Source organism: Schistocerca nitens, chromosome 1, assembly GCF_023898315.1.
Source record: "Schistocerca nitens isolate TAMUIC-IGC-003100 chromosome 1, iqSchNite1.1, whole genome shotgun sequence".
Classification (NCBI taxonomy): domain Eukaryota; kingdom Metazoa; phylum Arthropoda; class Insecta; order Orthoptera; family Acrididae; genus Schistocerca; species Schistocerca nitens.
In genome coordinates this window covers 1,229,273,006-1,229,284,411 of record NC_064614.1, presented here as the reverse complement: position 1 = coordinate 1,229,284,411, position 11,406 = coordinate 1,229,273,006, and positions in this window count along the sequence as shown.

Sequence of the window (11,406 nt, the reverse complement as noted above, 5' to 3'; positions counted from 1 at the left end):
AATACACCATATCAACTCGACCCAAAATAAGCGCGTGAACGTGACCCAAACGACGCCATTACACTAAACTAAAATGTACGAGAAACAGGCAGCAGTTAAAATTACTGTTTAAAGCTGATATGATTACCCTCAAACCATGAAACAATATGGTATGTTTGATTGTTCAACTAGCTCACGAATAACGCTAAAATTAAAGACGAAAGTGTCAAGTAAAACTTTACTTTCAGTTGAAAAAAAAAGTTTTTTATTAAAAAAACACAGCGGTAAGCAACTTTCTCCCCGGCATACGCGTAGTTACTGACTACCGATCTGTTCCCTCTCCACTCCCGTTCCCGCTTGCAAGCATCCTTACGTTTGGAAGTTACTGGGCCTGTATCAACTTGACCCTGTATCAACTAGACCCGGTCTCCCCTGTGCTTTAGCGTACGGTTCGTGTAAGTGTCCCACCCATGATTAACGAGTTACAGAAAATGAGTTGTAACATGAAAACAAAGCATTTCCAAATCCATGTTAATATAACATAATTTCTTCGCCTACGTGTGAGGAATATGTCCTGCATTTTGTGCCGTAAATTTTTGTTACACCCTGTATATTTCGTGTGTTGCTTAAGGTTTTCCCTACGACTATAGTTCAATTCTTTTATGTTGGCGGCTCGCGATTGTCCGCCCAGACGCGGGAGATTGCTGCGTTGCCAGTTGCAAACGACGCACATGCGAAGACAAGCAGCGCCATAGTGTAGTATAGTTGGCAAATTTACGTTTAGGGGGGAGCGCGCAGTTTATGAAGTAAAGCCACCACGGCCGCATTAACCCTTTCGCTGCTGCAGTCACGTGCTCCCCGCATTCCGCGTTGTGCGCGATTTTGTTATCACTGCACTGCTCGCCTGTGCTGACACATGGTGTTTCGACTGCTTTGACACTCTTAAAATTCGATTTCACAAAAAACTATTTGGCCCCAAAAATTTGATTTTTACACATCTTCTTGACTGATACCTTCCCCAATAAATCACTTAATTTTGTTTCCATGTTCGACGCAGTTATTGTGCAGCATTAAATGTAGCAAACCATTGCACGAAATTATGAAGAGTTTGCAGAGGTAAATGTCCATAGCGTATACTTTCCATATGGTCGAATTTAGTTGCCACAATGAGAATGAAATGTGATCAAGATACCTAAATTTCATATAAAATTTACTGTATAACAATATCTCATTTAATCACAACGGACAGCAAATACTTGCCAAAACATAGATCAGTCGACGAAAACATTGAATATGGTGTTGCCAAAGCAGTGAAGCAAAGAAATGAGTCAGACACTCAAGTAGGTCTGCTACGTTCGAGCCGAAATTCTGCTCTAAATAATTCTTTTAATACTGTCGCAAAAGAATGTATCTCAACATGAATAGTAAATCAGCGACTGCGGAAGAGAAGATATACAAACAAAACAGATAACATGAATATTGTATGTGTGCCTTTTCACTGCTTTTAATTGCTGTTAAAAGAAATATTGGAGGACAAAATTAGAAAAACCGAAAATGTATGATTATAATAAGGAGACAAAGCACTAGAAATTTCAAAAACAGTTCCTAAGACTATGAGTTACTCGCATTTCATCGAAGTACAATAGGAAATAAACAATTACTGCTGTTCTTTATTGCGAAAAAGCGGTTCGTGAGAATGATACAAACACCTTTCCTTGCTGTCGCCTGAATTAGAAAGCTTATTGCTTGTTTGGTTTAATTAATTAATAGAATAAGAAGCTATTGGAATAAAGAATGCTTTTTCCAAACTTTCCATAAAAGTAAGTGGCTATCAAGACATTGCTTTTGTTCAGTTACTTTATTTATGACTGAACGTTTCTAAAACTGAAGACACACGTCCGTGCTCTGCACTGCAGTCCAGCTCTGGCAACGTCATTCTCTGTTCATTGGCTGACTGTCTTTTGTGACGTGAGATGCGCAGAACGAACCTAAACTCGGCCGCCGTCGTAAATGACGCGCACTATAGTTTCAAGTAAGGTTTTCGGACGATATTTCGGATATCGTTGTGAAATTTCCCCAACGAAAGTCAGCGCAACTGATCGACATCTTCAGATGCGGTAAACACACTGCTGAGGCTGTGAGCAAAGCCTCCTATTTATGACAGTCTGAGATACTGAGAAGAAACTGTGCAGGTGTGACTGCGCCAAATTCGGTGGCAAGTAGCGCGCATATGCTGACTGGTAGCGACAGAGACAGCTGCGCCACATGTCGGATGATGAGCACCGGCGCAGAGGCTGTCAGTCATGCTGTGCGCTGCCGTCGACCGCCCCAGCTGCCTCTGTAGGGAGACTGTCTGCCGGTTTACGTGTCCACGTTGGCATGTGCGCTCCCTCGCCGTTGCCAACCGAATATGTGTCATCACTTGTACGAGCAAATTTTACGACTACAAGTGACGTGTCGCCCGAGAACCATGTTGTTGCTGTGGTCTTCAGTCCAAAGACTGGTTTGATGCAGCTCTCTATGCTACTGTTTCCTGTGCAAGCCTCTTCATCTCCAGGTAACTACTGCAACCTACATCCTTCTCAAACTGATTTGTGTATTCATCTCTTGGCCTCCCTCTACGATTTTTACCCTTCAGGGTTCCCTCTGTCACTGAACTGGTAAACCCTTGATGCCTCAGAGACTGTCTTACCAACCGATCCCTTCTTCTTTTCAAGTTCTGCCACAAATTCCTCCTCTCCCCAATACTGTTCTGTACCTCCTCAATAGTTACGTAACCACCCATCTAATCTTCAGCATTCTTCTGTAGAGCCACATTTCATAAGCTTTTATTCTCTTCTTGTCTAAACTGTTTATTGACCATGTTTCACTTCTATACCAAGAACCATATTTGCAGTTATATACTTCATATTCGGTTCATTCATTATAATTTTTATAAACTACACTAATCAGAAATATCAACAACTTTTTAAGTAATTGTTTACTATCAAGTTTAACTTTCATTAAAATTGTCTCGCAGCTGTGATTTGTATTGTGGATTTAGTTTTCTCTTAGCATGTCTGCAGACCTTCAGTATAGTTTCCATAGTATACCGCAATATATATACGTATTCCAAGCCACTGGAGCCTTCAGTTATATATTCATCCAGCAAGCAAGTCGTCCAATTCCTACGCTGTCAATTTTCGCTCTCCGACCAGTCGCGTCCGGCACGTGCTAACCACCTGCCTGTAGCGTGAACTTCTCCAGCAGGCCACTGATAGCCGCTGCTGAATACGCTCAGTACAATGAGAAACTATGTGAGCCACCCGCTAGCAATGTTCCAACCACCATAATGGTGTATGTGGGTTCTACAACATAAAGTAATTTCAGATTGCACTGGACAAAAGAATTTTCATAAAAACTTAAAATTTTAGTTTTCTTTTTCTTCGACAGGTAGATATGGAGGAATCATGACATAACTCGACTGATAGTGCCATAAAGGAATCCACAGAACAAGTCAAATGCATTGAAACTACAACGTGGGAACTGAAAAATATTCAGTTTAAAGTAATGTATTATTTGATAGACTTAAAATTTTATGGGGGAACAAAGAGGTGGCCATGAAATCTGCTACCGGATAGAAAACAGTTAACAGAACAGCTAGTGATGGCCAGGAAACAAATTTGTACGACCAACGAAACCTTCGAAGAAGAGAGGATTCAATGCAACATTTTCGAGGGTTGGATCTTTGAGAATTGTGCCCCTATCGAGATGAACAGTCTTTGTATGTGACGAATGCCTCACTAAAGATTTACCTAACTTTTTATTTAAGTCTATACTGCATATAACTTCAGAACTGTATTGCGAATTTTGGTTTATTTTAATCAACTTTCTCCCGCCCAGAAATTTTGTACTAAGATGTATAACTTTTACTTAGTTTAGTTTAAAGTTTATAACCACTGGCGGAACAACTAAAATGTGTTACACTTTACAAATTCATGTTTGAAACAACTCCCCAAATCTGAAATGAACAAATTGCAGAGTGTGGAAAAAATATAAAAAATTAACGAACGTTGTGCTCACTCATACTACTTGTTTGTTTCATTTTATCTCCTGCTATTATCAAATCTGAATTTTATTCATACTTAATACTGACGCTTAATTGTTAATAATTATTAGGTTAAAGCTTGAAGCTACCTCACACTGCTTGCTATGGTTAGTGACTATAGGGTTTATCTTTCGAATTATGGCCCATCTAATTAAATGAATAATATTAATTAACTCCCATCTCGCAGTTTAACCGAAACGATGAGTAACAGATTACGCTTCCTGACATTCTCATCAACCTGCTCAATGAGTATAGAGGGGGGTGGGGGCAGAGATTTGCTATAGCCCATAAACTGTTTTCTTTCAAGTTTGTTTCTTTATCATTCTGAACTAAATTTTCTTCGGTAACTTAATGACCTTCTGAATCAAACAGAATCAATTATTGAGAATGAAATTTGCCTGGGAAAGAATGAAGGTTTCCTTCAGATCAAATGCAACACTGAGATATTGCTATATGGAATTTATTTATCAGGCTGATAATCGTATTGTACGTCTTTCCTTCAGACTGGGACTTATACTTTCGCAATACTACATCTAATAATTTCCAGTTTGGATTAATCTTGGTCTCATAGGACTAACATAAGATCGTGACACTATTAGGTAGCGGCAAGGCTATGTAAATTGGAAATAGTAACGTCTCACAACACACAATTCTCATAGGCATACAAGACACTCTCTACATTAACTACTGCTATCTGAATATCGCTGGCAGTGGGGGGGGGGGGGGGGGTCTAACAATAAGCATAAGAGATCAGCTGAGTACGACTCTGACTGTCAGATCTTGTAACAACGTAACTGAACTCAAAAGTTATCGTGCTACTTGAACGGTTAAGGAAGACGTCAAACAGTGGAAAAATGCTCTTGAATGCCTTAGCAAGGAACTGAATGAAATTTAAGTTTAGAAGTAGTCACTTCAGATAAGGCATTCTAACATGAATTGCCTATACGATCTCTCTCTTGATTTATGCTAAACGTAGCTAACTGAAATTGTCAAAATCACCTTAAATGTGCGTGATGTTCTTAGAGAATTTACTGTGGAATTCTACCGAATTTAACTGACATAAGCATTACAAAATCTTAGATGAACTACCACAACAATTTTGAAATTAAACTAAAATTCAAGCACTCAAAATTCAATTATAATTCACAATAATAATTGCATAGCCAAGCTAGGGCAGGCCATATGGTACCACCACCCATCACAAAGAAAACACAAAAAATAGTCATCATTAATCAATTAAAACATACTCACTGAGCTGCTGTTTTCCTTAGGAATGACTGAACATTAATAAAGAACACACACTAATGATTACTAAACACTGAGAAATAGCTCCTTAACTTAGCACGAAACACAAGGTTGCAAAACAAATACAAAGAAACAGTTCCCAAATTTGCAAAAAAATACCAAAAAATTATCAGAATAAATCTGTGTTCCATCCAGTAACTGTTGCAACAAATACTTTCACATAATTACACATATAGCTTGTCTTCGTTACCAACAGAGGTGCGAACCATTATCTCGGAGTCATAAAGAGATCCTACGAAATGTTAATTGATCCCTTTGAACTATTCTGATTAACTTTCTAATATAAATAAAAATCATCTGCGGTTGGTAATACCCCATAACACTTTGAAATTTTGTGTCCTAAGGCTTCTTCCGGTGTGCATTGTGAAGTGCACTCTACACTATCACGCAAAGAAAAGATAATTAAAACCAGATAAAATTTGTAAATCCGAACATGGAAATGAATCATTTCATCTGCTGTCTTAACTGAAGAAGTTTTAACTACTGATTTTGAAACACAAAGGCGCTACTCAGAGCCAACATCACCCTCCAGCTATGGTAGCTACACTATTACAACCATCTTAAGTTTCAGAAACACGAAAATTACGACATCTTCGAGTGTTTCCCTATCTTTGTTGACTTTAACTAACACATTTCGAGAATGATCCTGGATAACAGATGGTTTTTCACCTAGTTCTCTTACCGCACCGGTACACCCGACGTGGAGACATCCGCACTCTGGGCCTTTCGAACACACACAGCCTAAAATGAAGCATCCCGGTGCCAAAGTCTTCCAGTCTGAACCACTGGGAGGGACAAGTTTCCAATTGGCGAAGCTACCTGACACCATCTAAACTATCGATACGTTGTGAAAACCTCTGCAAACCTCTTTGCTCAACCTTGCCCACAGGTTCCTAGTCGCAAAACTGCTATCCTCTACTCATCTCTGCTTAGTTCTATCTTTTCTACAACCCAAGCAATGACACTTTGATTAAGTCAGTTGAATGGGAAGGTAAACAGAGGACTAGGAAAGTGTGACTAGTAAAATAAAACACTGTCTAAATGCATTGTCAGATCCCAATGGTCATTGAGCGTGCTAATTATTTCGCGCTGCTCTGCAAAGTCCGAAAACCATATATAACGATCTTTTGTACCACCAGCCGCAAGGGCTTAAATGAAGTGTACGAACAGTACCCTTTCAGTAGGCCTATTTCAGTAATACACTCAGTTTTATAATTTTGTTAAACGTATTACAGTGTTGTTTAGCTTGAACAATGTTCCAACACACCATTCAAAAAAATTTTGATTTCAAAAAAATTGGTTTGCCGAACCCTACCCGATCTCCCCTTATATCTGATCTTAAGTTATATAGGATCGCAGAAGCAACGGCTAGCTTGAGGTGCTGTTGGTGTGGTCTAACTAAAGTCAATGTACGAGAGCGTGTTGAACGGTAATGCTCAGAATTTTTTATTTTGTTCTCAATACGGGTTGAAGTACTACAAGTCACGCAAGTTGCTCCGGCAACTTCACCGCTTCCCCGACGCAAGCTGCTCCTCCGGCCGCTACATAGCTCCGAATTGTAGCATGTAACATGATGATGTGTAATGTAACTAAGTCAGTGCGTGGAAAATAGTGTGCGGTAATCGAGTTTCTAGCCGTAAAATGCTTGTCACTAATTGGAATCTATAAAAGAATGAAAGCTGTGCACAGCGATGCAACATTGTGATAGGTGATAAAGGTTGGATTAACCATTTTGACCACGAAAATAAGAGAGCGTCGGTGGAGTTTCGCCACAAAGGATCACCGAAACCAGGAAAGTTCAAGACCATGTGATCAGCAGGCAAAGTTATGCTCATGCCATTCTGGGGTGTTCAAGTTGTGATGTACGTGGAATTCTTTCTAAATGCATCAACATAATCTCTGCAAGGTACTGCAAGACCCTCAGTGAACTGTAACCAACAAATTGAAAGAGCTCGTCCACGCGTGGAGCAAGCTCTCCTTCTCACATGAGCGTTGCTCTTTATACATGGTTCGCCGGATATGTGTGAGAGAAAGGAAAGCTGAGTTCCACATGAACGATGCTCTTCAAAACCGTGCTGATTCGTGGACAGAAGATTTTCCTTGAATGATGATAACAAAATCAGCGGCTGTATTTGAATCTAACGTCTTTTATTCTTGTTAACATGTGCTACCAGTTTCGACGCGACATAGTGTCATCTTCAGGCCACGAACGTAACCTGCCATCCACAACGGTTTTCATGTGCAGTGTTCGGAGCCTGAAGATGACAAAATGTGATGTCGAAAACTGGTAGCATGTGTTCAAAAATGAATAAACGACATTAGATTCAAATACAGCCACTGGTTTTGTTATCGTTATTCAAGTATTACGTGTCCAGCTGCAATCCCACTTTTCTTTGTGGATTACCAGAGAGATTTTCCGTCTCAAGGAAGTATTATATTTGAACTGAGAATGCGACAAGAATTCTGCAATAAACAGGTATTAAGGATATTGATCTGTAATTCTGTGGTACCGTTGTTTTACCCTTCTTATATACGGGAGTCAGCTGCGCTATTGGGCAGTCGCTTAGGACTTTGCGCTGGGCAAGAGATACGCGATAAATGCTGAGTAAGGGACCAATCAGTAGTTGTAAAACTGAACTGAGATTCCATCATGACCTAGCGACTTATTTGCATTGAACTCTTTCAGTTGTTTCTCTACGCCAGGGAGTTTATTACTATGTCCTCCACACGGAAGTCTGTGCGACGGTATGTTTATACGATCCTCCTGAAAGCGAGATTTAAAACTTCGGCATTCCCTTTGCTGTCTTCTACTGGCACATCAGACTGGTCAACGAGTGACTGGATAGAAGCCTTATACCCACTTAGACATTTTACGTAAGACTAGAATTTTCTCGGGTTCTCGGCCAGACATTTTTCTGAGCTGTGACGCCGGTAGTTGTATGCTTCGCACATCGATCTTTTTACAGCAACGCAAATTCCTACTAACGTTTACGTATCGTCGTTTGCGCATTCTGTTTTGAACCAAGATTTCAACAGCCTTTGTTTCTTCGGTATTTTATGAATTTCGTTGTTAAACCACGGTGCGTCTTTTCCACTCTTAATCCGTGTGCTAGGCACATAGTTCTCCAGATCATGATCCCTGTCTTTCAATAGCACCGCCCTGAAGAAAATCGGGCCCGCGAATAAACGATTCCAAGTGGATATTCCGAGTAATGCCACGCCATGTGAGCTCCAGCTACTAGAAAAAAACTATGTCTTCTGAGCAAAGGAAGTATACTGAGAGCAATCCAAGGAGAGATGAAAATATTGAGGAGTAGCAGAAATTAAAGAGGAAATCTAGAGAGCGAATAGGCGACAAAATGAAGGAATCTATCTACGTTGTGGGCAAAATAATTCATGGACAAAGCAAGGAGCCCAAAATATCACAAGGAAATAAGACAAACCTTGCTAAAAGATAGTCTTTACATCTGGGCTTGCAGCGCAGAATATGTCATAATATGTCAATGTGAGCTGCAGACTGTTTAATTAGTAAATTTTCTTCTTTACGAGAAGCTTGTTTCGGCTGTAGCGCCATTCTCAGGTACACTTAGTTAGTCTACTTACGTTTACAAAAGCTTTGTTTATAGTCAGTTAACTAATATAATTTCCAATGGATAGTGGAAGAAAACTACAAACAGTTATATCAAAAGATATGTAGCTGACACTTTGGTACTAAGAAATGGAAACGATGAAGACATAGAATCAGTTCACCAAGAACTAAAATACTTGCACCCAAAAATTAAATTTACAATGAGAACAGAAGCAAACAAATCCATAAATCGACCTCAAAACGAGAAAAAACAACAGTCATCACATGTTTGACATCTATGAAAGACCAACTACAATAGACAGTTAAATTAATGGACTTTCTGAAACCCAAATTTGCAAAAATTCGTGTATTTCAACTCAATGGAACAATCAGTTTCCCTCACACATCAATACAAAATGAGCTGACGGTACTCAAATATACAGCCCAACAAAATACTTCAAAGCCGAAAGTAGCTCACAAAACACAAAAAAAACTAATAACCATACACAAGGACATAAAAAAAGGAACATATGTGCAGACAATGTACTTGGGATAAATTTCGAATAAATTAAACCAAATGTTAAACGAAACAACGGTGAAACTAACGTTCAAAACAACCAACAAAGTAAAAGAGTAAAAACAGAATGGAAAAGTCAAAATCCCTTATTTCACTGACCCGGGCATACACCAGATCTGGTGCCACTACTGCATTAAATTCTATATGGATCATATTGTACGAAATTTTATAATTAAATTCAAAGAACACACATGAAATTGCGGCGACAATCAATCAATCTTTAAACTACACGCCAAAAACCAAAACCACAAAGCGGAACATATCGAAAATGCATTGCAATAGCTACACAAAATACCACAATGACATGCTATGAACATCTTACAAGAATTAGAGATGCATATGCACACAAAAGGTCATACAAACGATTTTCTTAATGAACAAGTCGATCTTAAAACATATAAATGATCTAAAAGGTTGTACTAACATACTGGCAATCTAAAACGGATATTAAACACAAAGAAACGGTAACAAAAGATGATAGCTACGCCAATAATAATAAAATTATGATATAAATGAAACAACTAACATAACTGACTAGCAAAGATTACATTGTAAACATAAAGCATCGACGAAGATGAACTATCGCACTAGCTGTCGAAATTATTTCATGAAAAAATTCTATTCAGGAAGGATTTACACGATTTATAACAGTCGAAAGTTTTACTCACTGATCAGCATGTGCGTCTGTTCCAACTAGGTGTAAGTATATTAAAACTGATCTTTATATACAACCATTATAAATGTAAGTAGACCCATTAATTGTGGCATCTAGACTTTTACTTGAGAATGACGCCATAGCGGAAACAAACTTGTATAGTGAAGAAACGTCGCTAATGAAACAGTTTCCAGCTTACTTGGAATTATCCATTATAAAACTTACTAAAAGAATTCTACTACTATGAAACATAAGCGTTATACTATAAGAAACTTCTGAGAAAGTACGTTTGGAGTGCAGAGTTACTTGGAAGTATATCACGGAGTATAAGAAATCCATAAAACAGGCGAAGTGAAGCGTCTGAAAAGTAAGTGGACTGGTAAAATGCAGGATATGGATGTTCTCCACAGAATCAATGAGCAAAGAAGTGCAGGGAAACACTGGCTAGAAGAAGGAACAGGATGAAAGGCGTGTGTTGACATATAAGTGATAGAGTTCCTTTATTAGAAGGAGACAGAGACTGCAATACATCCAACAAAGAACTGAGGACATTGGGTGTATGCGCTACTCTGAGATTAAGAGGTTTTCAGAGTAGTTGAAGTCGTGGTGGGCTGCAACAAACAAGTGACAAATATCATGATATTTGTCAGCCATCCTTCTCTCTCGCCATTTTCGTGTGGTGCCTCCAGTAATAATTTAATTCCTACAGTTTCTTTCGGGTGAACCACCGCAAAAAGGGCCCTAACATAGAAGTCTCCTGGAAAATTTAAGTTTCCTGCATAAAAATCATAACTGCGGCCATAGATCTAGAATGCATTAAAAAGGTTCTATTGCTACAGGCGCCTCTCATAAAACAGCTGAACAAAAAATTTAAAAACAAGGATTAAATGTTTCTCTCAGATTAAGGCAGCGATGTAAAAACTACCCACGATGCAGAACTACAAAAGATTAAAGGGCACTGTTTCACATAAACTCCTTCCTTAAATTAGGCCATTGTTCACTGAATTAAAAACATCACATATTATTAAAATAACATTATAGGCAACGTTACTTGTAGAAATAACCTGATAACAGATTTTGAAAACTATCGATGATAACTGGAATAGCCCTGATGCAATTATAAATCGGTCAGTCTAGAATGAATAGAATGTCATGACTGTCTATTACAATGACGTGTTTTGTCATGCTTTTTGCAGATAACCATTGGTAGTGGATGCTGTGACTCTTCGATCATT